Below are 19556 nucleotides of genomic sequence, written 5' to 3'. Positions count from 1 at the left end.
TGTTCTGTAACCCTCAGGCCTGTGATACATAAGATAGGAAACCAGAAAAAGGTTAAATGCAAAATCCTTTGACTTCTGTAAAGGCTCTCAAGGCTTAYATGGGCAGGGAGGGAGTGCCACCTATGGAAGTTTGCTCACAGGCAGACCRCGCTTCTTTTAGATTGCCTACAAGAGGACAAGGTTTGCAAAACCRAGTCCATTAGTTAACTCAGTGTGTTGTACCTGACGACTTACAAGACTTCAAAGAAAGTCCTAGACATGGGTAAGTCAAATATTGTTGGAATTCACTGAGGAGAGAAGGAGCAATTAAAAAAAAAGAAAAAGGAGGACATCCAGCTAGACCCACCAGCTGAAATCAGGCCTAGATTGCTCACAGTTAAGGATGCAGTTGGCTGCAGTCACCCATGCCTTCCAGCATAGCACCACCCTCTAAATATCCATCTTCTAATAAAGAGAAACATATTGACAGCTCAAAATTAACTTGCCCTCATACAAAAGGTTACCAAAATAGCCACGTCCACAGCAGAAATGCTTCTGCAAAAGCTGTATTGCCAAAACCTTTGAAGTATACACCTGAATTAATGATCAAACAAGCTAACCTGTCTTCTCATTTATTAGGAAAAAAACCTTATGAACATAAATCTTCCTGTTGGTTACTAACATTACCCAAAGATWTTTTTTTCTACTGTCTTCAACACACAGCAATAAAATTGAGCTGTTAAAAAGTTATTTGAGGACCTCCAAAAAAARGATCTGCAACGTTTTAGCTCAAGTCAGCAATGTTTTGGCTGAAAAGAAAACAAAGAATCTCAGGAACAAACTAATGATAAAACCCCAGATGAATTACATGATTATTCACTCTCAGCTGATTGACCTCACCCAAAGGTGCTTTATTTACTACATGCCTCCAGACATGGTCAAAGAATGTAGTATTTCAGGTCTGGCATCCTTCAGCCAAGTGAAAAGTCCATCTAGCTTTAGAACAATAAAAACAGAATGGGGAAAGAAAACAATTTATTCACCTCTAGTCAAATGAACTTCTCTGCCATCACCAAAATCTGTGCACATTCTAATATTCCAGGATAAACTGGTATTGAAGGTGGGAAAGTAAGTGCCAATATTTAAAGACAAGCCCTAGGTAACAAGGTTGTTCTCCAGCTAGGACAGACACAAGTGGTAAGGATGTACAATACCAATCTCCTCAGCAGGACTACTGTTTTCCAGTAATGATTATCAGAAAAACTTGGGAAGTTAAATATATCACAGGTAACTTGAGTCCCATTGACTTGAACGTTATCAGTGATTGTTTCACACCATGCTATAGCACCTGCAGCGCTTCTTGGTACAAGCATTGAGAACCTTCACACGACCACAGATACCAAATTCAGGCATGGGACAGCATAAGACAGAAAAAAACCACACCATAGGACTTTTGTAGTAAACTGGCAAAGTCACAAGTTCTTAATATTAAATCTCTCTTTTATACAAGGACAGACTGAAATAAAGATGGTTTAAATGCTGGCTGACCTGGTCCTTCAGAGCATTATGGCAGTTGAATGCCATCAGTAAAAGTAACTCAGCTTCAAGGTATGATCAGTTTGAGAGCGCGGTTGCAGTTATCAAACTACTTAACAYAGAAAGAAACGACTTCTACTCCAAGCAGCACATACATCCTCCAAAAAGCACACACAAAACAGCATTTGAGATTGTGCATGCTCAGGATACCTCAAATGAAGATAGCATTAATTACACTGGCCATGACTTACAGAAGTGACAAGTGACTAAAGATACTCTGAGTCTGTGTGATTTGCATTTTGTTCAGATGAGGCCATTTGGAGATGCCTCAAACCGCACACCTAAAAATCAAAGCTCTCAATCAATGGGTACTAGAAAAAACGTCAGCCTTCGAGGGCAAACTGCTTGTGCTGCATTTCTGAAATACTGTAAGGGGCTAGAAAGACYGGACCAACTCAAGAGTAAGCTTAGCACCAGAAGAAATACTAAAATAGCATTTAAAAGATAATTCTCTAAAGAAAAAGGCAGAACATATGCCTGCTATGCTGATAGCACCTGCACTGGATTCTTCAGTGGGGAATAGAAGAAAGCCATCAGGAAAACAGCATCCCACCCCACAGGGTTTGCCCCGTGGATGCTGCTTCTGCTAGATTCAGGCGTTCAGCATTAAAACACTGGTTTACTGAAATCTAGAGAAAGTCAAGCGCACATATTTTCACAATGTTCAGCTGTTGTGGAAACTTTACAGAGTATCATTAGGGCCCCAAACTTGAGCAACTTCCAGTGCTCAGTTAAATCAGCATAAAAAGAAGGGCAATATTATCAAGGTGCTGGGTTTTCTAAGAATTTAAGTAGTATCCAGGAAGAATCTTCCTTAAACTATCTAGTAACRCTGGATAACTTAAAAGCAACTGTTTTTTTCTGCACCCTTTTACATATACCAACACTGTGGTTCCTCAAGATTTTTAAAAATATATATGCTTACAGGAAACCTCTACTTGAGTAAACCAGTGCTCCCAAATGCAAGTATTGTGAGCATCTTCACRAGCTGTGCATTTTCTTTGCAGTGGCTCCCAGGGAGAAGACAATCCTAAGKGATTTTCTAGTCCTGATTTCCTAGTCTTAATGTTCATTAAAAATAGATTAGTGTAATACCCAGGGAAAATATTTAATACAAACCGTATCTCTTGCAGAATCTCCTGGTGGGCAAGAGGGAAATGACACACACAAGACTCGATATAGCAACAAGAGATTTATAAACTAAATTTCACTGTTGTTGTTCTACATTAGAAAGCTGCTCTGGAGTGAAGACTGAATTTTAAAGGCCTGTAACTATTCCAGATACGTCCTTGTGCGCAAAGGGCTCTTGTATCAGAATATAAAAGTCTACATAYGCCAGTCTACTTCCTTGGGTGGAGAAGCCCGGAACTGAGGAAGCCTTTGACACCATACAGCAGAGTTCCAGCAAAGATAAGAGACCACTGATTTTCACAGGAGTTAAAGCTAGCAGTAGACTAGGCTAACGACAGGGCTTGAAACATGGTTCAAAAAGACCTACCTTTTTCAAAGACCCTTCAGTTTGCTCCARTTGGAAAACCATGATTATGCTGGGCATGTTTTCAGGGCAACGCCTCTGTTTTGTCTGTAATATTACAGACAAGAAAGCRAAACCACTAGTTACTTTAAAACTTTGTTCTTTGGGGGAAATGGAACTATGTGCCACAGTGAACCTAATGTACAGGAACCCTGCAGCCTGCCCGGCACACGAGGGCCCCAAGCAAGAGAGGTACATGCTGGAAAGGTGGTTTGAAAAGCACAAGTGCGAGATATTAATGCTCTTAAACCAATRAAAAGAGTTCAGCTTAGAGCAATTTGTTGGACTACTCCCTCTCCCCCCTATCCTTCAAACACAAAAACTCAGGAATACAACCCAAAGCGACCTTTGCACTATTGGGTGAAGTTACTGCAGTTCTGGTCTGCTACCATAGTGTTTTTAGCATTCTCTACTCCTCATTTATACTAAATAGCACAATTATCAGCKGCTTTTAGTGCCTGGTGGAAGATGACAGGAGGCCTCATTATGGCATTCACAGAAGAAGAGACTGGTAGAAACTATTATAACAAGCAGGCCAGAAAGCAGGCAGCAGCACGCTACTTCCTACGAACAAGCGGCTCATCCTGCGGACTTCGCACAGATTAGACCCTGAATAATGCTACAGCATGTCTCGCTACTATAGTRAGCGCATTTTTCCAGTTTAAAGACGTGCAAAATTCAAGTCCTTGACTTGAATATAAATGAAACATCAAAATATAAACTGGGAGTGCTTTTAAGTAGACCCGAGCTATCCATATTTCCAAATATTCCATGTATCTAAAACTACATCCACGTACAGGAAGATATCTTCCTTGTGCCCACAAGAAACTCCATAGCTGCCACCATGCTCTACAAAGACATCTCCTAAGCAAAACAGTTAAGGTATTCACTTCTTTCTTTGTAAAACTCCCTAAACAACCTGCAACCTGGCCAGTGTCTTAAGCTCATTAGCACATTCCGTAAATGCAGCGTGGTTTCCCGGCCCTGCAAGGCTCTTGGTGATGACACTCAAATAATTCCATAGTCCGTACGTAAGTGCTGGTGTACGGCTTGTAAAACCCGCATTTTGGATGGTGTCTCACAACACTCACAGGCTCCATTAGAACGTGTACAGTAATATATAAACTTAATTTTCTTTCCTAGCTACGCCACAGTACTTCCCAAAACAAGACAAAGTTTTCCACATCAAATGGAAAAACAAACTCCAGGAAACAGGGCGGCACAGCCGCAGCAGCTGCCACGCAGAGGAGGAGCAACGTTACATCAAAATTCTTTTTCCAAGAATGAMAAACACACACAGTCCTGCTTCTTCATTCCAGCCTCCAGGAGAACTCCAGAAATTTGGAAGACAACATTAAGAAGCAAGCTCTCGGATAAATTCACAAGGAGCTGACAAACACTGTCCCAAATCAGAAGCCCTTTGAGCTCAAGGCAGGCACACTGCGACCCTTGCACATCGCCTTAAATTGTTTTTATAAAACGAGCAACATTTTTCCTTTAATTGCTATATATGACTAGCAGGGCCATACATGACCATTTCATCCAGTGTTTTTGCAACCGGTTAAGCAGRCTTTCCCTCACTAATTCTCTTACCTGCAGATCATGCTCTAGGATCAGAAGTGCATCACTTGGCAGAAGCAGGCACTTGGTTTCCGAGGTGCCCACCACCCCCTGCACACGCTCAGCCAAAGCACGAGGACCTGCAGCAGCAAAGATCTTCAGCAGACCCCTCTGGCAGAATTATAGTCATACACATAGAAAGAAGAGGAAGAGGAAAAGGATTACGGGAAGCTACCAAGTTTAAATTGACAGCTACAAAAAACTCAATAGCCTGCAGGAATGGTTTGTTTCAATGCAATTTATCAGCACTCAAAAGAGTCAAGAGCAGCCTTTTTTCTTTAAGCTTCTCTCACAGAAGAGAGCAATGTAATTTTTGCAGAAGACAACACACATAAGGGCATATTTGTAGTTAACAAGAGGTTTAATCTCTTAACTGAGAGTAAAAATTTGTATGTATTTGTTGTATCAACAGCTGGCAAAATTCAAACTCCCAAATCAAGTTCCGTCACTTCATTCAAGTAGTTTCTCTAAAGGGCTCCTACAAAAAGAAAAAAGTACAAAGACTTCATTATGGTTCAAAGCTGTGCAGTAAACACTAACTAGAAAATTCTGCAATCTATCCAGATTCTAAAGCATCACCTATAATAAGGGATYTCGTCTGCCATAATAATTTTCCCGATGCACAACAAAACAGCACTAACTTTCTAAGAACTTCTTACAACTCCATATTTTGCTTCCACGTTGTAAATGATTCTGCTTCATGTATCATCTGCTACGCTCGGATAAGTGAACAGCACGAGCAGAAGGAAACGTGGTGGCAGCCAGMGTTCAAGCTCAAAACTCAGGTGCTTCTTTTTAGACAAGCTCCCCAACATAGCCTCCAAACTACTGCAAGAAGCAGCATAGCTTTGCTGTCCTCCATCACGAAGCAAAATCTGGGGGTTTGTTTCTCTCGTCAAGGAACCGAGGAACATCTGCAGCAGTAAAAGCAATTAACACCAGGCAGCCCTTCCTTAACATCACACAGCTCAAATTCAGCAAATTATAAAAGATGTATGTTTTGACTCGCCTGGTGTGGATGTTTTATAGCATTATCATGAAAATTCTGCAGCTRTTAAAAATCACACAATGTCTTAATGACAAAACTATGGATGGGTTAAAAACTCAGGCAATTAGCTTAATCAGGAAAATTGTCAGAAGTAACAAAAAAACAGGTACTTTCCAAATCTTGCCTGCAGGTAGCATTTTAAGAATGAACTGAAATTAAAGATATGACAGAGCAATGCATCAAGTCTTTTAGTACCAAGGTACTTGTCTCTTACAGGCACCAGCCAAGCCCTTAATCTGCTCCCTGCTTTGCTAAACACGTATAACTGTAGTTACCCAAGATCACAAGGCAGAATACTTGAAAAACCCTTTCAAAAACCTATAGTACTATACAGATAAAGAAAAAAACAAAACCCTAAATCCAAGTGAAAAGTCTGGGCTTGTTAAAAAGAACAAAAACCAAAAACCCCCACCATTCTTCACAATAAATGCATGATGAAAAAAGCAAAGCGTGACAGCAAGAGACACTAAGTGACACTTTCTAATTGTTTTCCAGTTAAATTTAAAACAAAGTAATGAAAATAGGTATGCCCTTATTTTGCTTAAAGATAACTAACAGTGTAACATTTTCAGGATCAAAAGCACTTTTTTTAAACCATTATAAAATCCAGTGTGCATTATTGTGGTTTTGCAGGTTTATTTGACGACTTTAAGATTTTAAGTAATGAAATAAACTTCACGTGGTCAAAAAAAGTAAAGAAACAGGCTTCTTGCTCTAAACAAGATTTCCTTAGTGTTTCATCATGGCACCCTTGAAATAATCCAAGGGCACGTTCGCAAGGGAGGAAAGATACATGAATCGGATTTTAAATCCTAATGTGCATAAGCCCAAGCAGCATCATGCAGAGAAATGCAAGTTTCATGTAAGATCCATCTTCTCATCAAAGCATCTCTGAACTTCCCATATGGATCACGAAATTGAGGAAATTGAGGAGAAAAAAAAAAGATTTAAATGGTAAAAGCAGGTTTACCATCATGCTTCCATAGCTCTTTATAACACTGCTTAAAACACAGTGACTCTGCACAGCTGTAGATTCACGACTGCTCTGCTGCGTGCTACTCACAGGCACAAAGAAGTCACCTCACTTGTTCACGAAAGTTTGAAGAGACGCCAGCTCACTCAGTTTCCTGCGTATTAACGCAACGGCTTCCAAAGAGCTGCATCCACCTTGCGTTTTAATGCTATTTTTAGACATTTGTAAAGAGGTTATGTTTTGACTGACACACAATCAAACAAAAAAGACTTTAACTGGATAAACCTATCCCTGCGGCCGCTGTGAGGTGCCCGGAACGGCGCTCAGGGCAGCGYGAGCCGACCGGCCTCATCTGCCTGGCGCCGCGAGGGCGAGCGGTGCCGCCGAGCCGGCTGACCCGGCCGCGAGCGCCGTGCCGAGAGGCTCCCCATGCCCCAAGCGCCGTTAAAGAACGGACRCCCAAGGAGCTTGCAAGCAGATCTCCACCTGCGTTTCAGGATCAGGTTTGCTGAAATAGAGGAAAGAGCTTCATACACTTCGGAACACTAACAACCTCTACTGGGTGTAAAATCCAGTTTTTGCGCTGTTAGATTAGACAGCAGGACATTACAACTTGTCCCTCCGAAGCCAGCCAAAGCGAAGAGAACAGTTAGGTTTAAATAACCGAGGTTAGTGCATAATTCTGCTGTTGAACAGTTGCACTGTGCTACCTGAGGGTGATTTTCAGCAGGGGGAAATATATATATTTACATATGAAAAGCTTGTGATACGATTTGGGGCAAAGGGTGTTTTCACTGTACAAATGCAAGACAACGAACAAGATCTAACGTAACCTCGTGCTAGTGAAGGCAATTTTTGTCATAACATTAGCTGGCTTTGAAAAAATAGCTTTCTATTTAAAAAAAAAATCTGTTTATTGTCATTTTTTTCCCCTCAAGAAAATACAACGCAGATACTGGTTTTTGGAAGCTATACCACTGTAAACTGGCCAAGCAGGAATCATTTGGTAGGTCTTTAACGTAAAGCAGGAAAACAGATGCAGACTGCACTTGCACGGCAGGGGGAAGAGACACTCTTGTCTTTAGTAGTAGGGTCTCATAGCAACTCTCTCAGAGCAGGAAAAACAACCTACAAAAATCAAACAGTGATTTTTCCCCTCAATTTGAGACGACAGAGGTTAGGCAAGGCAACCGTGAAGCATGTTCTTCATCATCCCAAAAAACTATGGATTGGTATTATGAGCTTCCTATTAAAAAACCCATTAATCCTAAACAAGGAGGGCGTAGCACAGTGCGGCGTATGCTGGTTGTCCTCTCGGCGAGGAGATTTAGGAAGACTTCGAGTCCTAACCTCTTACCACTGCTCGCGTAAGAGGCGGCGGCGGCGAAAGCCCTGGCACAGCAGCGCGCCGCCCCCACGACTCCGGGTCCCGGCRGGGCTGCGCGCCCTCTGCACCCGCTTTCGTGGCCCCGTGAATCTCTCCCTGCACACGCTTCTCCTTTTATAGGCCTCCTTCCTTCCTGCCGCCCTCAGTGCCGGCCAGAGATAGGGGCCGTTTCCTACGGCACTTCGACGACTCGCGTTTATCGTTGTAGCGCGGCCGGTGCTCGGGGACGCCAGCGCGTCCAGCTCTCTTCTCCTCCCGACCCGCTTACAGGCCCCGCCGCAGCCATCAACACCGACGAAAGGAAACGTTTCCACCCTCGTGGCATTAGAGCCGACTGCGCCTGGCTCGCTCCGGTGGTCCAAAGTCCGCTTCACAAGCGGGATTCAACACGGCAACRTGCGTTCGGAAAAACGCACGGGAGTCGGTTCCGCGGGGGAAACCTGTTATTAGAAGATGCCAAATTTAACCTAGCAGGCAGCAGCCAACACAGCGTMAGTGATTAATATTACAAGACTTACCCCCCGGCTTCCTAACTTTATTCTTCTCTAGCATATGCATTTTTTATGGCTAGTAATAAAAGACACACACAGAAGCAAAATATGGATGCCTAATTTCCAAAACATCACTGTTTTCTAACGATTGCATACAGCAAGGGGATATTACCCACCACGCAGGCTAAGAAAAGAGCACTGGATGGCTGCAAATCTGGAAATAAAAAGAGTGTGCTGCTGTTTGTCACATGGAAAGAGCTGATGGTTTATTATTTTGGCCATCACATGCGCTTCTAAGAGGACTCTTCTTCAGGCTCTTTTTAACATCCTTATGATAATTACAGTGATTATTTACACCTAACAGTTACCATGGACCCATAAAAGTATCCAGATATATTTTTATCTGTCACAACACAGTAAGTCATCCATAAACAGTATCTCACAGCACAAGAGCATCCAGCTCTACGAACTACACTAACRAAACCTGCTTTAAAACTGCAGGTATTAAATTTCATGAAGAGCCTCAGTGACACCAGCAGTTATCGGGTGCCTACGGATAAACCTATGGATGCCGTCACGCTCCGGGAGGCCACGCGAAGGAGGACCACGAGCGGGGTGGTTGTTCCCACTGGTTTTCCTCAGGATAGAGACTTCTCTGGACGGGTCTTGTAGAGGGCTACGCACCCTGCCAATCCCCAGATAAATCTGCCTCTACTCAAATATTTATTTCTGGAGTCAGAAACACCGTGTGCCATTCAAGGGACAGGACTGATGGAGGCAGCGCTATAGTATTTGTTGGAAAAAGCCTGCAAATCTGAGAAATGACCAGTTTACAGTTCTCCTGTATTCAGACCTGTAACCCTAACAAACACCAAGCACGCGGCCCCTACAGTATCACTATTGTGCCAGGTTACAGAGCTACCGGCTTAAGAAAGCAGACTTGCACCACTGTCAGCTCGGAGGCGTGATCTCACTGTTACCTGTGGCCTCCTGCGGTGGTTAATGTACTTTGTCCCTCCGAGCTTTTGAAAAGGAGCCTGTCCGCACTATACAATACAGAAGCTAATAACATGAGAAATGGAGTAACCTGTTGAAGGTCGCCCAAAGAATAGAGCAACCAAGAATAAAATCTAAGTCTCCAGATTGTATGATTTTTAAAGTAGCATATTGGTTAAAAACAAAACAAAAAACCCACYCCACCACTCTGAATAATCACCAGCTGCATTTTTTGCTGATCCATCTATCATATACCATTGCCATAGACACAGGAAGCTGTTTTTCTGGCCGAAGATTCAAATAAAAGCAGATAAGCGTACCAAATTAATACACATAGGCAATCTTTCCAGGGTACTCATTACTGCAGTACCTCAAGCCTACAAGCATGAGCGAATGTAGTCATCGCTACCCACCCCTGCAGTCGGGCCAGCGCCGCRGAGCCAATTTCTCCATCCCGTAAACACGTTCCCAAATGCCCTCCGATAGGGCTGACCCAGACCGACGCTGCTCTGAGCTCTCAGGACCGGGCTAAGCCTCTCGGCTTGCTGCAGCTCGCTCCCGTCCCGTCGGTTTGGACCCGACTGCCAAGCAGGGCAGGAACGAACGCTGCTCCGTACAAACTGAAAAATCAATTACTGCAAGAGGCACCTCGCTCCGCTTCCCGCCCCAAGGCCCGGGGGTGCAGCAGCCCCCCCACAGCCCAGCTCCGCGTGCCCCCGCCGCCAGGGCCTTCTGCGCCGCGCCGCTGCTTCGCTTCCGTTCGGCAACCTTGTTCCATGACTGTCGGAGGATCTCCTGGGACTTTGCATTGCTTTTTCTATTTCAGGAACAGACAGGCACGCAGAAGTTTCCGCCAGCYTCTCGGCAAGTTCACTTAAGGAAAAGCACAAATGCAGCAGGTATCACACAGCTCAGCTTGGGCAACTGCGCTTTACAGAGACCTCTGCCACAACTGGTACTCMTTCCCTAGGAGGCACATATACAGCATCGGGGTCACAATTTCAGATTTACATCTCTCCTGGCATTTCCACCAATCCTTTTCTGAATGTAATTCAACACAGAAAAAATATATTCCACTTTGCAATACGCATGCACAAATGTAGCTAGTTAAAATAAAAAAAAAAAGCGTGCATTTGAGAAAAGCTTGAAAAGGACATTATTTTGTCCAGCCCCTCTCCCAACAACTCCCCTGAAAAAAAATAACCAGCAAGGCAATTTTATTCTAGTTCAATGCCTTTTTCTGCACCAATTAAAAGACAAGCTAGTAAGGAATGCAGCTTGGAAACAGTGCTGTCTCACCTCACACCAAATTAATATTACTACAGAAAATGAAGACGTTGACACTGAGAGCTTTTGGATCTCTGAAAGGTATACAGGCAATTTCATTTTGGGATATACAGAAGGCAGAGAAAGTTGTTTCATTGCTGCTGTTTATTCTGAGAGGAGGATGGGTTTCTCTCTCCAGCTGAAGTGGTTCAGCAAAGGCTTCCCGGGTCTTATACTCTTTAAAAAACAATCATCGGAACATCAGTACAGAAAAGAGCAAAATCTGAACATTAAATAAATTCTATATATACAGCATGATTCACCTAGAAAGTCTTGCAACACCTTCAAAAAAAAAAGTGTTGCACACAGATTAGTTAAAGAAGGGAGAGGAATAAAGTGTAATAGTGACTGGATGAATGGAGAGAAGGACAGAGACATTGTAACAGGTGTCGAAGGCTGTCTTCAGCTCCTCTTCTTCGGGACTTTGAGATACCAGAGAAGGCTGTTTCCACTGCAAGCGATTTCATWATGCAACGAGTGTGCTAACGTGCCCATCCACCCCCCACCCGCGGCATCTTGCCACATTAACACAAGACTCACGCGCGCGCACACGTGTGCACGTTCCCGAAATTATCTGAGACCTTCTGCAGAGCCTGGTGAGCTTCGCCGCGTTGGGTTACAACGCCAACGTTTTGGGATAAAGTTTCGGTATAGCCCAAGGAGATTTCCCGTGTTCACACTCCCCACGTTAACGTTTGGGACTCTAGAGCACAGCTCTGCAGTTATTTAAGCAGCTTCGACYAACCTGGATAAAACCTACCCCGTAGCTAACTGCACTATCTATGCCCTCCTCACCCCCGTTCTGTGTGTACCCCGTCTCAGTTCAGCAAGGCATGGAAATCACCGAGGAGTCCAAGAGAGGAGGTTTTTATTTGCGTTTCGCGAACCGCTTTCAGCAATATCCTCCCTCTTTCCACCATGCCAGCCCAGCCGTCTGTCCCACCCCACGCGAACCGTACCGAGACGCCGGTCCAGGCAAACACCACAGAAAAACGCTCAGTTTTCTGACCGGATTTGTTCCCCAGCCCCATCCCACACCCACCCAGGCAAACCGCTGCACTAGTGCCGTGAGCGGGGAGACAGGAACGAAGAGCCAGAGCTGGGCTCTGCCCAGGCCGGCGCTGCCACCACACACCTCTCGGATGAGGCCGTCAGAGCATCGCCGCCGCAGATTCAGCCGCCCTTGCTCTGTTACGACTTTCAAGAAAAGGGGTAACTTTAGGCCACCCATTTATCAAATTATCACGAATGGAATATCTCATCCTGAAGCCTACACACACTTATCCTCTCTCCATAGGTAGGTTCTTGGGTGGTACTAAATGCTCTGCAGGTGACCAGTAGTCTCCAGCTGCAGCTTCAGGAGACAACCGTGCTTTCCTATGACTAGTTACTCTTACCACCTTCTGCCAACTCAATGTTGACTAGTAAACTAAGAAAATAATTGCTTTGCTGCCAATACGCTACTGGGTAAGACAGCGGGCATAGAGTAATTCTCTCAAAGACAGTATTAAAGCCAGAAGCCTTGCATTCTCCAACTCATGGAGCAGACTGCTGAGAGGGAAAAAAGAAAACCCACGGTGACTGACTGAAAATAAAAATAAAATGCAATAAAACTACAAAAGACTGCTGAGTTGAAACAACTACTTTGCTTTAAAAGATAAAAAATTCAGAGTTAAGACTGAAATTACATCTTAACCTACTGAGCCTTCATTCACATTAAATAAGAATATTCAGCACTTGGAGACTCTTTCGATAACTGGATAATGGATCAGTCAAGGTCTGTGATTTCAGTATTAAGTCTTATTTTCCTGGGATTTATCAGGTCAAAACAGGCCCTTTGCTTTAATGTAGATTTTTGGCCTTTAGCTGCTTTAAATGAAAAAAAAGTTCTAAATTAGCACGGGGGAAACGCTTCACCGAGCACTGGAATCTGATGTTAAAAATTAACTCAATTCTTGAACAGACACCACTCTGGAGGTCAGCCAGGAGCTTTCTTCAGATGATCATAATTTTCGTTCTATTTGAAGGGAGATCAGCAAAGGTAATCACTTAAAAGAAGCAGAACTCACCTGAATTAGTACATGCAAACTGCTGGGTGTATATCCTTCAGTATGCTTGCTTATTTTATTTTATTTTTAATACTGCCAGTCACAAAGAATCAATATACAGTTTTAATTGTGACACTGGTTCTCATTTTAAATAATCTATGTTTAAATTTTACTTTTCCACTTGAAATTCGTACTACAAGTTTTCACTGCTGTGTCCTGGGCACACGTATATCCTCAGCCACGTTTTAAAGCGCTGAGATTTAACATTTCAGAATGTTAAACCACAGGGGAGAAAGATCTGTCCATTAACAAAACCTATTTAGTCTCCTCGAGAAAACAAAACAGAAATAAGGTTAAATTCCTCTGGATGGGACTAACCTGCCTACAGACAAAGAAAGTAGGATAGGTCTCCCGGGACCCAGAGGGTCCTTTTAGGAAAGCAGGAGGGTAGATTGCCATGGCAATGCAGCATTTTAGGAGACCCATTACTAGTGCAATGCACTATGCCACGAACCATGAACGTAACAGAGAAGTCGAGCAAAGCAGTCCTTCCCGACAACTAGAGAAGCTTTTAGCAAAAATATGGAAGGCATTTGTCTCTGCTGTCATTTGCAATAGTAAAAAACTAAGGCTGTAAAAGCCACGAGGGATACAGGTAACAGAAATCATTAACAAAGCTTAAGTTAAATTCTCTGGTCGCAGGACTAGCCAATGGAAACATCTAAAGGTTCACATGGTCCATGAGAGAAAAGCGTTACATGGGRAGGGCAGAAAATTATTAACTCTTGGCCCAATTTCTATGGATAGTGCCTAAACCATATCAGGTTGTTGCACATCTGCACAAAACCAGAAAAGGGATGGAACTGCAGAAGGTGGCATCTCCTGCGGCTGGCAGCCGCTCAACGTCTGCACTGGTGCCTGGGGACAGCAGGGCACAAGCAAGAGAGGTTCAGATCAGAGGCATAACTACAACAAGAAATATGATAGAATAAAAGGGTATCAAAGGAAATGTAAGAGGGCCATACCCTAAAGAATACTCTAGAAATATAGATATTCCAATATGAGCAGCAACCAAAGAACTTGCAACACAGATATTCCACCATGGACTGTAATGGCTAAGAACGAACAGACTCCAGGCTTATTTGCAAATACAGSACATTTAGATACTCTTACTGCTGTAAAATATGATTGGGCTGTATTTTCACTGTAACGGTAATTTGCTATTTTGAACCGTCGCCAGGACGGCCATTCAGTCGGTTGCTATTTTTGAGAAAGCATCTAGAGTAATGCCATCGACTTGCACGTACGGAATGTAACAAGGCCAAAGAGTTTTCAGTCAGTCTGTAAGGTACCATTCACCTGGCGCAGAGGTGGTGAAGTTCCTCCGTTAAAACCAAACGCAGCCAAGTACACCTTGAGCCACTCAGGCTTAGGAAGGAAGTCAGAAGCAGAACAACGGCAGACGAAATGTGTTTGTTGTAAGAGTGGGGGTAACATATACTGGGGGTAATATTTTCAGCTGCTCACACTCTGCCGAACCCCAAACCGATTGTAACCATACAGAAAAAAAGACCTGAGGGTCGGACAGCTCCATAGAAACATCTGCTCAGTGTGCAGAGACGGTCCGAAAGGCTAAACAGAAAGCTAAGCCTAAAGTACTGATATCATCAGAGAAATGAAGCATCAGAGAGTCACTATTATCCAAATACTGCACCCCACATCAATAGTCCTACCAGAAAGAAAATAGAAAAGAAACAAGTGTTAGATGCAGGGGAGAACATCTACATGAAGGAAAACTGAAAAGGAAGCCAGCTTACATAGGAGACAGATAAAAGGGGTAATGATGCATTAAGCAAAACAGCCAAAAGAGCTTAAGACAAGGCCCTCCCTTCTCCTCCACTCGGAGAGGAGGTAGGGGAGACATGCAACCAAGAAGTAACAGATTTCAGCTTAAAAATACAACTAATTCAGATAGATGGACATAAAAATATAGATATACATAAGATATAGAAACACAATCTTCTCAGCTAATGAGCTCACTAATTTCTAACACTGAATGCAAGGCTCAGCGGTACTAAGAGCTCAGATAATTACAGTGGGAAAAGGAGACTGTTTCCACATCAGGTCATAAGACAACCTGGGACTAGAGTTAAAGAAAAAGCAAACCCGCTTGCTTTGCAGGTAGGCTATTTTTATTTTGCCCACTCAACAGGCAAACGATCCTGTCTCCGAGAAGACAGAGTTCAGCACTGCTCACAGTGAGACCCAAGATTAGGAGATCCCCGGTCCCCCTGCCACCAGCACCCGCACACCATAACTGTCGCTCCATCGAGTTATTTCAGGCATTCGCTTTTCTTGGCCCAGAGTTTGGCAAGAAACGGTCGGGTTCCCACCACAACCAGCGTGCCTACTGTTTACATCGTCTCGGTTTAATAGCACAGTAAGTTCTTTACGTCAAAAAAAAAAAATAAATGTTTGCCTGTACCGGCTGACTCCAAACTCATTGATAATCTGACTAGTAACAAAAATAGTTTGTTTTAAGCCACATTTATTGCTCCTGTTAATGTAATTCTTGCCAAATATTACAGCTCTGTTTCATATAATTACTTCAGTGTGCTCCAACAATGTTTAGAGTGAATAACAGATGAAGACAGGAAACGGCTCAAGAGTCTTTTTCTTCATTATTTCCGTCAAACTTTTGGGGCAACAACTTTCGCATACTCAAGAAAAGGAAAAAGTCACTTTTTCCTTTTGTAGCTTTATTTTCGTCTAACACACGAATTCCAGCTACACTTTCTAAAACCCCTTGGAACTGTCGAACTTATTCCAAGGATGTTCTGGGAACTAGCGTTATTATTTGAAGTTGGTTACTATGGATAATACACTGATGAAAACACCAAGCAAGAGCATAACGTGATCACAAATTCCACCGCTACCATAGCCTACGGGGCAGCAGCTCAGTCAGTACTGGCTCTTATTTACTGGTCCCCACTGACAAACGGGTACATTTGACCACGGCCAAAGCTAAAGCAATAAAAATCCARTTGTGTCCCAGTGCTCGCAGCGATTTCATAATTCAGTTTAAACATTTTCCTACAAATGACGCTTGATTTGGAGCAAAGCGTAGAAAGAAGCTGCACTGATGGGCAGAGGCACGCTGGATCAGCCGCACGCAGCAGGGACGGGTCTTCGCTGCACCAGGCCATGTTTCTCTATTTGAGCACTGGTTTCCTCGAGCAAGAGCAGAGACACTGCAAAATTTTAAGCATACAAATTAAGCAGATACATCTGCACCATTCTCCTGGATTAAAACACAGCAGTTTGAGTTACTAAAACCTAGTGATCTCAAGAGACAAATGTTTAAGCACCACTTAACCACTTAAAGGTTTGTTTATTTGGACAGACATTCAGGTAGAATTGCTACAAGTTCACACCACTGTGTGAGCAAGCCCTTAGTTAGGCCTTTGCTTATTTATATCCTGTGCTGCAACAAGGTTTTCTTTGGAGAAAAAAGAAAGAGACCCAGAAGACCAGCTATGGCTGGGCACCCTTAATTTTACAGAACTCAATTTTGATAAAAGTTCCTCATTTTCTATTTAAAAAAATCCTCTAATACATTTTTCTGTAAACCTTGTCAGCTGCAATAAACAGAGCCATCTTTGAATACCATTTCAGTGGTAATTTCACTGTCATAAACCAAACTTGAATCTAATGCAATTTAGACAATACGCTTTTCCAACAAAAACTAAAATAGTCCTTCTGCTGAATAAAGCATCTAAAGTTCATCAATAATAGGATCTCAATGCCCTACTTGTTACCTTTCTAACCAAGTGGGGAAAAAAAAAGCCTAAATGGAGATAAAATGAGTTTTTTCTTTTTTTTAAATCTAAGAGTAACTAAGCTTAACTGCTACAGTAAAGCTTTCATTGCTATTAACTTCTTTGCCAAGAGTAATTTCCCCAGCAGGCAATGCTGTTGGACTTGAATCAGAAGTCGTCAGTCATTTATATCAGTGTATTCAAGTTCTGCTTTCTATTAAGTACGACAAAAGTACTTTTCCTACCATGAGTGCTGGATAAAACTACTGTTTGACCACATTTCATTCTATTCTCTGTTCATATTAGATAACAACCACCCACGAAGCCAGACCTTCATCTATTTGSGTATGGATACTCAGTCTAATTTCCTCTAAGGAACAGATCTTATTTGAGATACTTGGATCTTCTTAGACAACCACAAAATTACAGCCTTCATGATACTAAGACAAATTCTTCAGAAACAATCTAATTTTTTTGGCCAAGTAAATTTTACAAACACCCCTGCCACCATTCTTACTTCACTATTACAATTTCTTTTCCATGTAATATTTTACCATTAATAATTAATGGTCCATTAATAATTCTTGGAGGGAAAAGTATGTGTTGGGAAGGAGAAGCAGGAAAGGAGTTTGTGGGGTTTTTGATACATTTATTAAGCAATATTTCAAAACATGAAAAAATCTATTTATAAAGACACTTCCAAAGTGCCAGAAGCACTGAACATGCCCACAGGATAAAGGTTTTGTGCTGCCTGATAATGTTCTGAGTTGCACTGAAGYTATTTATGCAGGAAAACGTCAGTGATCATGACAGCAACCACGTTAGGATCCATAATGGGTTTATGCACAAGAAAAGATATTTCTCTGGGAAAATGAATGTTCCCCCCACTTGACTCCCAAGAGATCTAAAATTTTGCTTTTGCAGGTGGGAGAAAAGGAAATATTTTGCCTGACTGGGAACATTTTCATGACAACTTTACCATCCTGGGCCACACTTACACCACAGAAATGCACCTTCTTTTTATTTATTTATATATTGGTGAAGGGCGCATAAATTTAACAAGGCCATTCTATTTTTTGTACTAGAACTTTAACAGCTAAAAATCAAAGTCCACGTGAAGGACTCCACACAGATGCCTGTTAATTCAAAATCCCTGTTAACTCATAACCCCAAATAGAGTAATTCTCAAAAAACACAAAGAACAGGACACTTTTACAGCGAGAAAACAGGCACMAACTTACTCAGCTAACATGCTGGCGTGTCCTTCTCCTTCCTATTCCCTGAAGCAAAGCTCCCGCCTGCCTCCCTACGCCAGCTTAGGGAAGCTTCCCCTTTTATAACATGTTCTATTCAAGAGTCTTAAACATTAATTAAGCCCAATAGTCTTCAGAGATGTTAGAAAAGCTATAAGAAGGTTTCTGAATTGAGCGGCTACTGAAGGAACTGGCATCTGATCAAATTTTCAAGAGTTGTGCTGCCTGCTTTATGAATAAATCAGGGAATTACCAGTTTTTGAAAGTCTCTAGCCCTGTTGCAGCTCTCAGGGCCTCATAGACACATTAACAGCYCTATTTTGTGGATGCCGAGTCTGAGGCATGACGAACCAGAGGGGAGGGACACCGGCGGCAGAACTATGGGAGAATCTAATCCAATGCCTTAGCCAGAAGGTTATACTTTTGTCAGACAAACGTATGTATTTGACAAGAAACTAAGAACTGACTGAAAGACTAACAAAAGATAATTCCATCATTTCTAAACACTACAGTGTCCAAGCAATGAATGTTTTAYCGTGCAGCAGCTTCTCAACAGCAAGCTAGTTTGGAAGTCCCTTCACTTTGTTCCGGTTCATTTTAGGGACAGTTTTCCGAGACCCTATCTGAACGATCAAGGAAGCTTTCCTGCAGCTAGGCTCATATTGCCACTAATTAAAAGAATGAACCATCATGAGTTTATTAGTTAGTGTCAGACTTGTTCATTCTCTTACTCTATGGCATGCCAGCCCCAAATCCCAAGGGAGCGCAGAGAATTCACAGATAAAATCAACTGTACCACRGTCACTAGAGGACAGGAGCAGCCAGTGGCTCCTCCTGTAAGAAGGGGATCTTCTAGGCAGGAAGACTGGGGGAAAAAACACTTTCGTTGGGGTCTTCCCACCTAAACCTATGTAKAGTATAGACGCGTAACAAAAACTAATTCAAGAATAACAAAGGTCTTATATGGATTACCAGAGCAACTAAGAATTTTACACACAAATCTTACGATTTTAAAGCAGTTACCTGCAAGGATAGCGATCCTTTAGGGGAAGCTGCACACTCTGCTATGACAGTCTCTTTCGTATCAAATAACCAAACAGTTTTGTGATTGTAGGTTCACATTACCGAAAAGTCAACACTCCTGGCAGCATAACTATGGGAGATGCACAACACCCACTATCTGTATATAAACAGCACACATCAGAGCTGAACACTCCTAACCTAGACAAATTTGCAGTATGCTGCAACTTGGAAAAAAAGAAATCCCACTGAAGCAGCCACAGAAAGCACACTGAAAACCAAGGGAACACAGCAACTTCGAACCACTTGAAATTATGTGTATAGAAGCTGTTAAATAAGCACAGCTATATTTTTCTTTGTTCAGAAACAGACTTGAATCACAGAATCACAGAATCGCTGAGGTTGGAAGGGACCTCTGGAGATCATCTAGTCCAACCCCCCTGCTCAAGCAGGGTCACCTAGAGCAC

At 42.6% G+C, this 19556-nt stretch overlaps 1 protein-coding gene across 4 annotated transcripts in view; it reads right to left on the bottom strand.

Annotated features, from left to right (window-relative positions):
- TAOK3 (TAO kinase 3) overlaps nucleotides 1–19556 on the bottom strand; it is a 99738-nt gene that overhangs the window by 57236 nt on the left and 22946 nt on the right. The window contains exon 1 of one of the 4 annotated variants that reach the window (XM_026075025.1): nucleotides 4703–4807. The exons of the other annotated variants lie outside the window; for them this stretch is intronic. The gene's annotated coding sequence lies outside the window, so the exon portion shown is untranslated. Of the gene's footprint in view, nucleotides 1–4702; nucleotides 4808–19556 lie in introns of those variants that run through there. 4 annotated transcript variants of the gene reach the window in all.

The sequence above is a fragment of the Apteryx rowi genome, unplaced genomic scaffold, assembly GCF_003343035.1.
Source record: "Apteryx rowi isolate R43461 unplaced genomic scaffold, aptRow1 scaffold_40, whole genome shotgun sequence".
NCBI lineage: Eukaryota > Metazoa > Chordata > Aves > Apterygiformes > Apterygidae > Apteryx > Apteryx rowi.
This window is presented reverse-complemented; position numbering and strand designations above follow the sequence as displayed.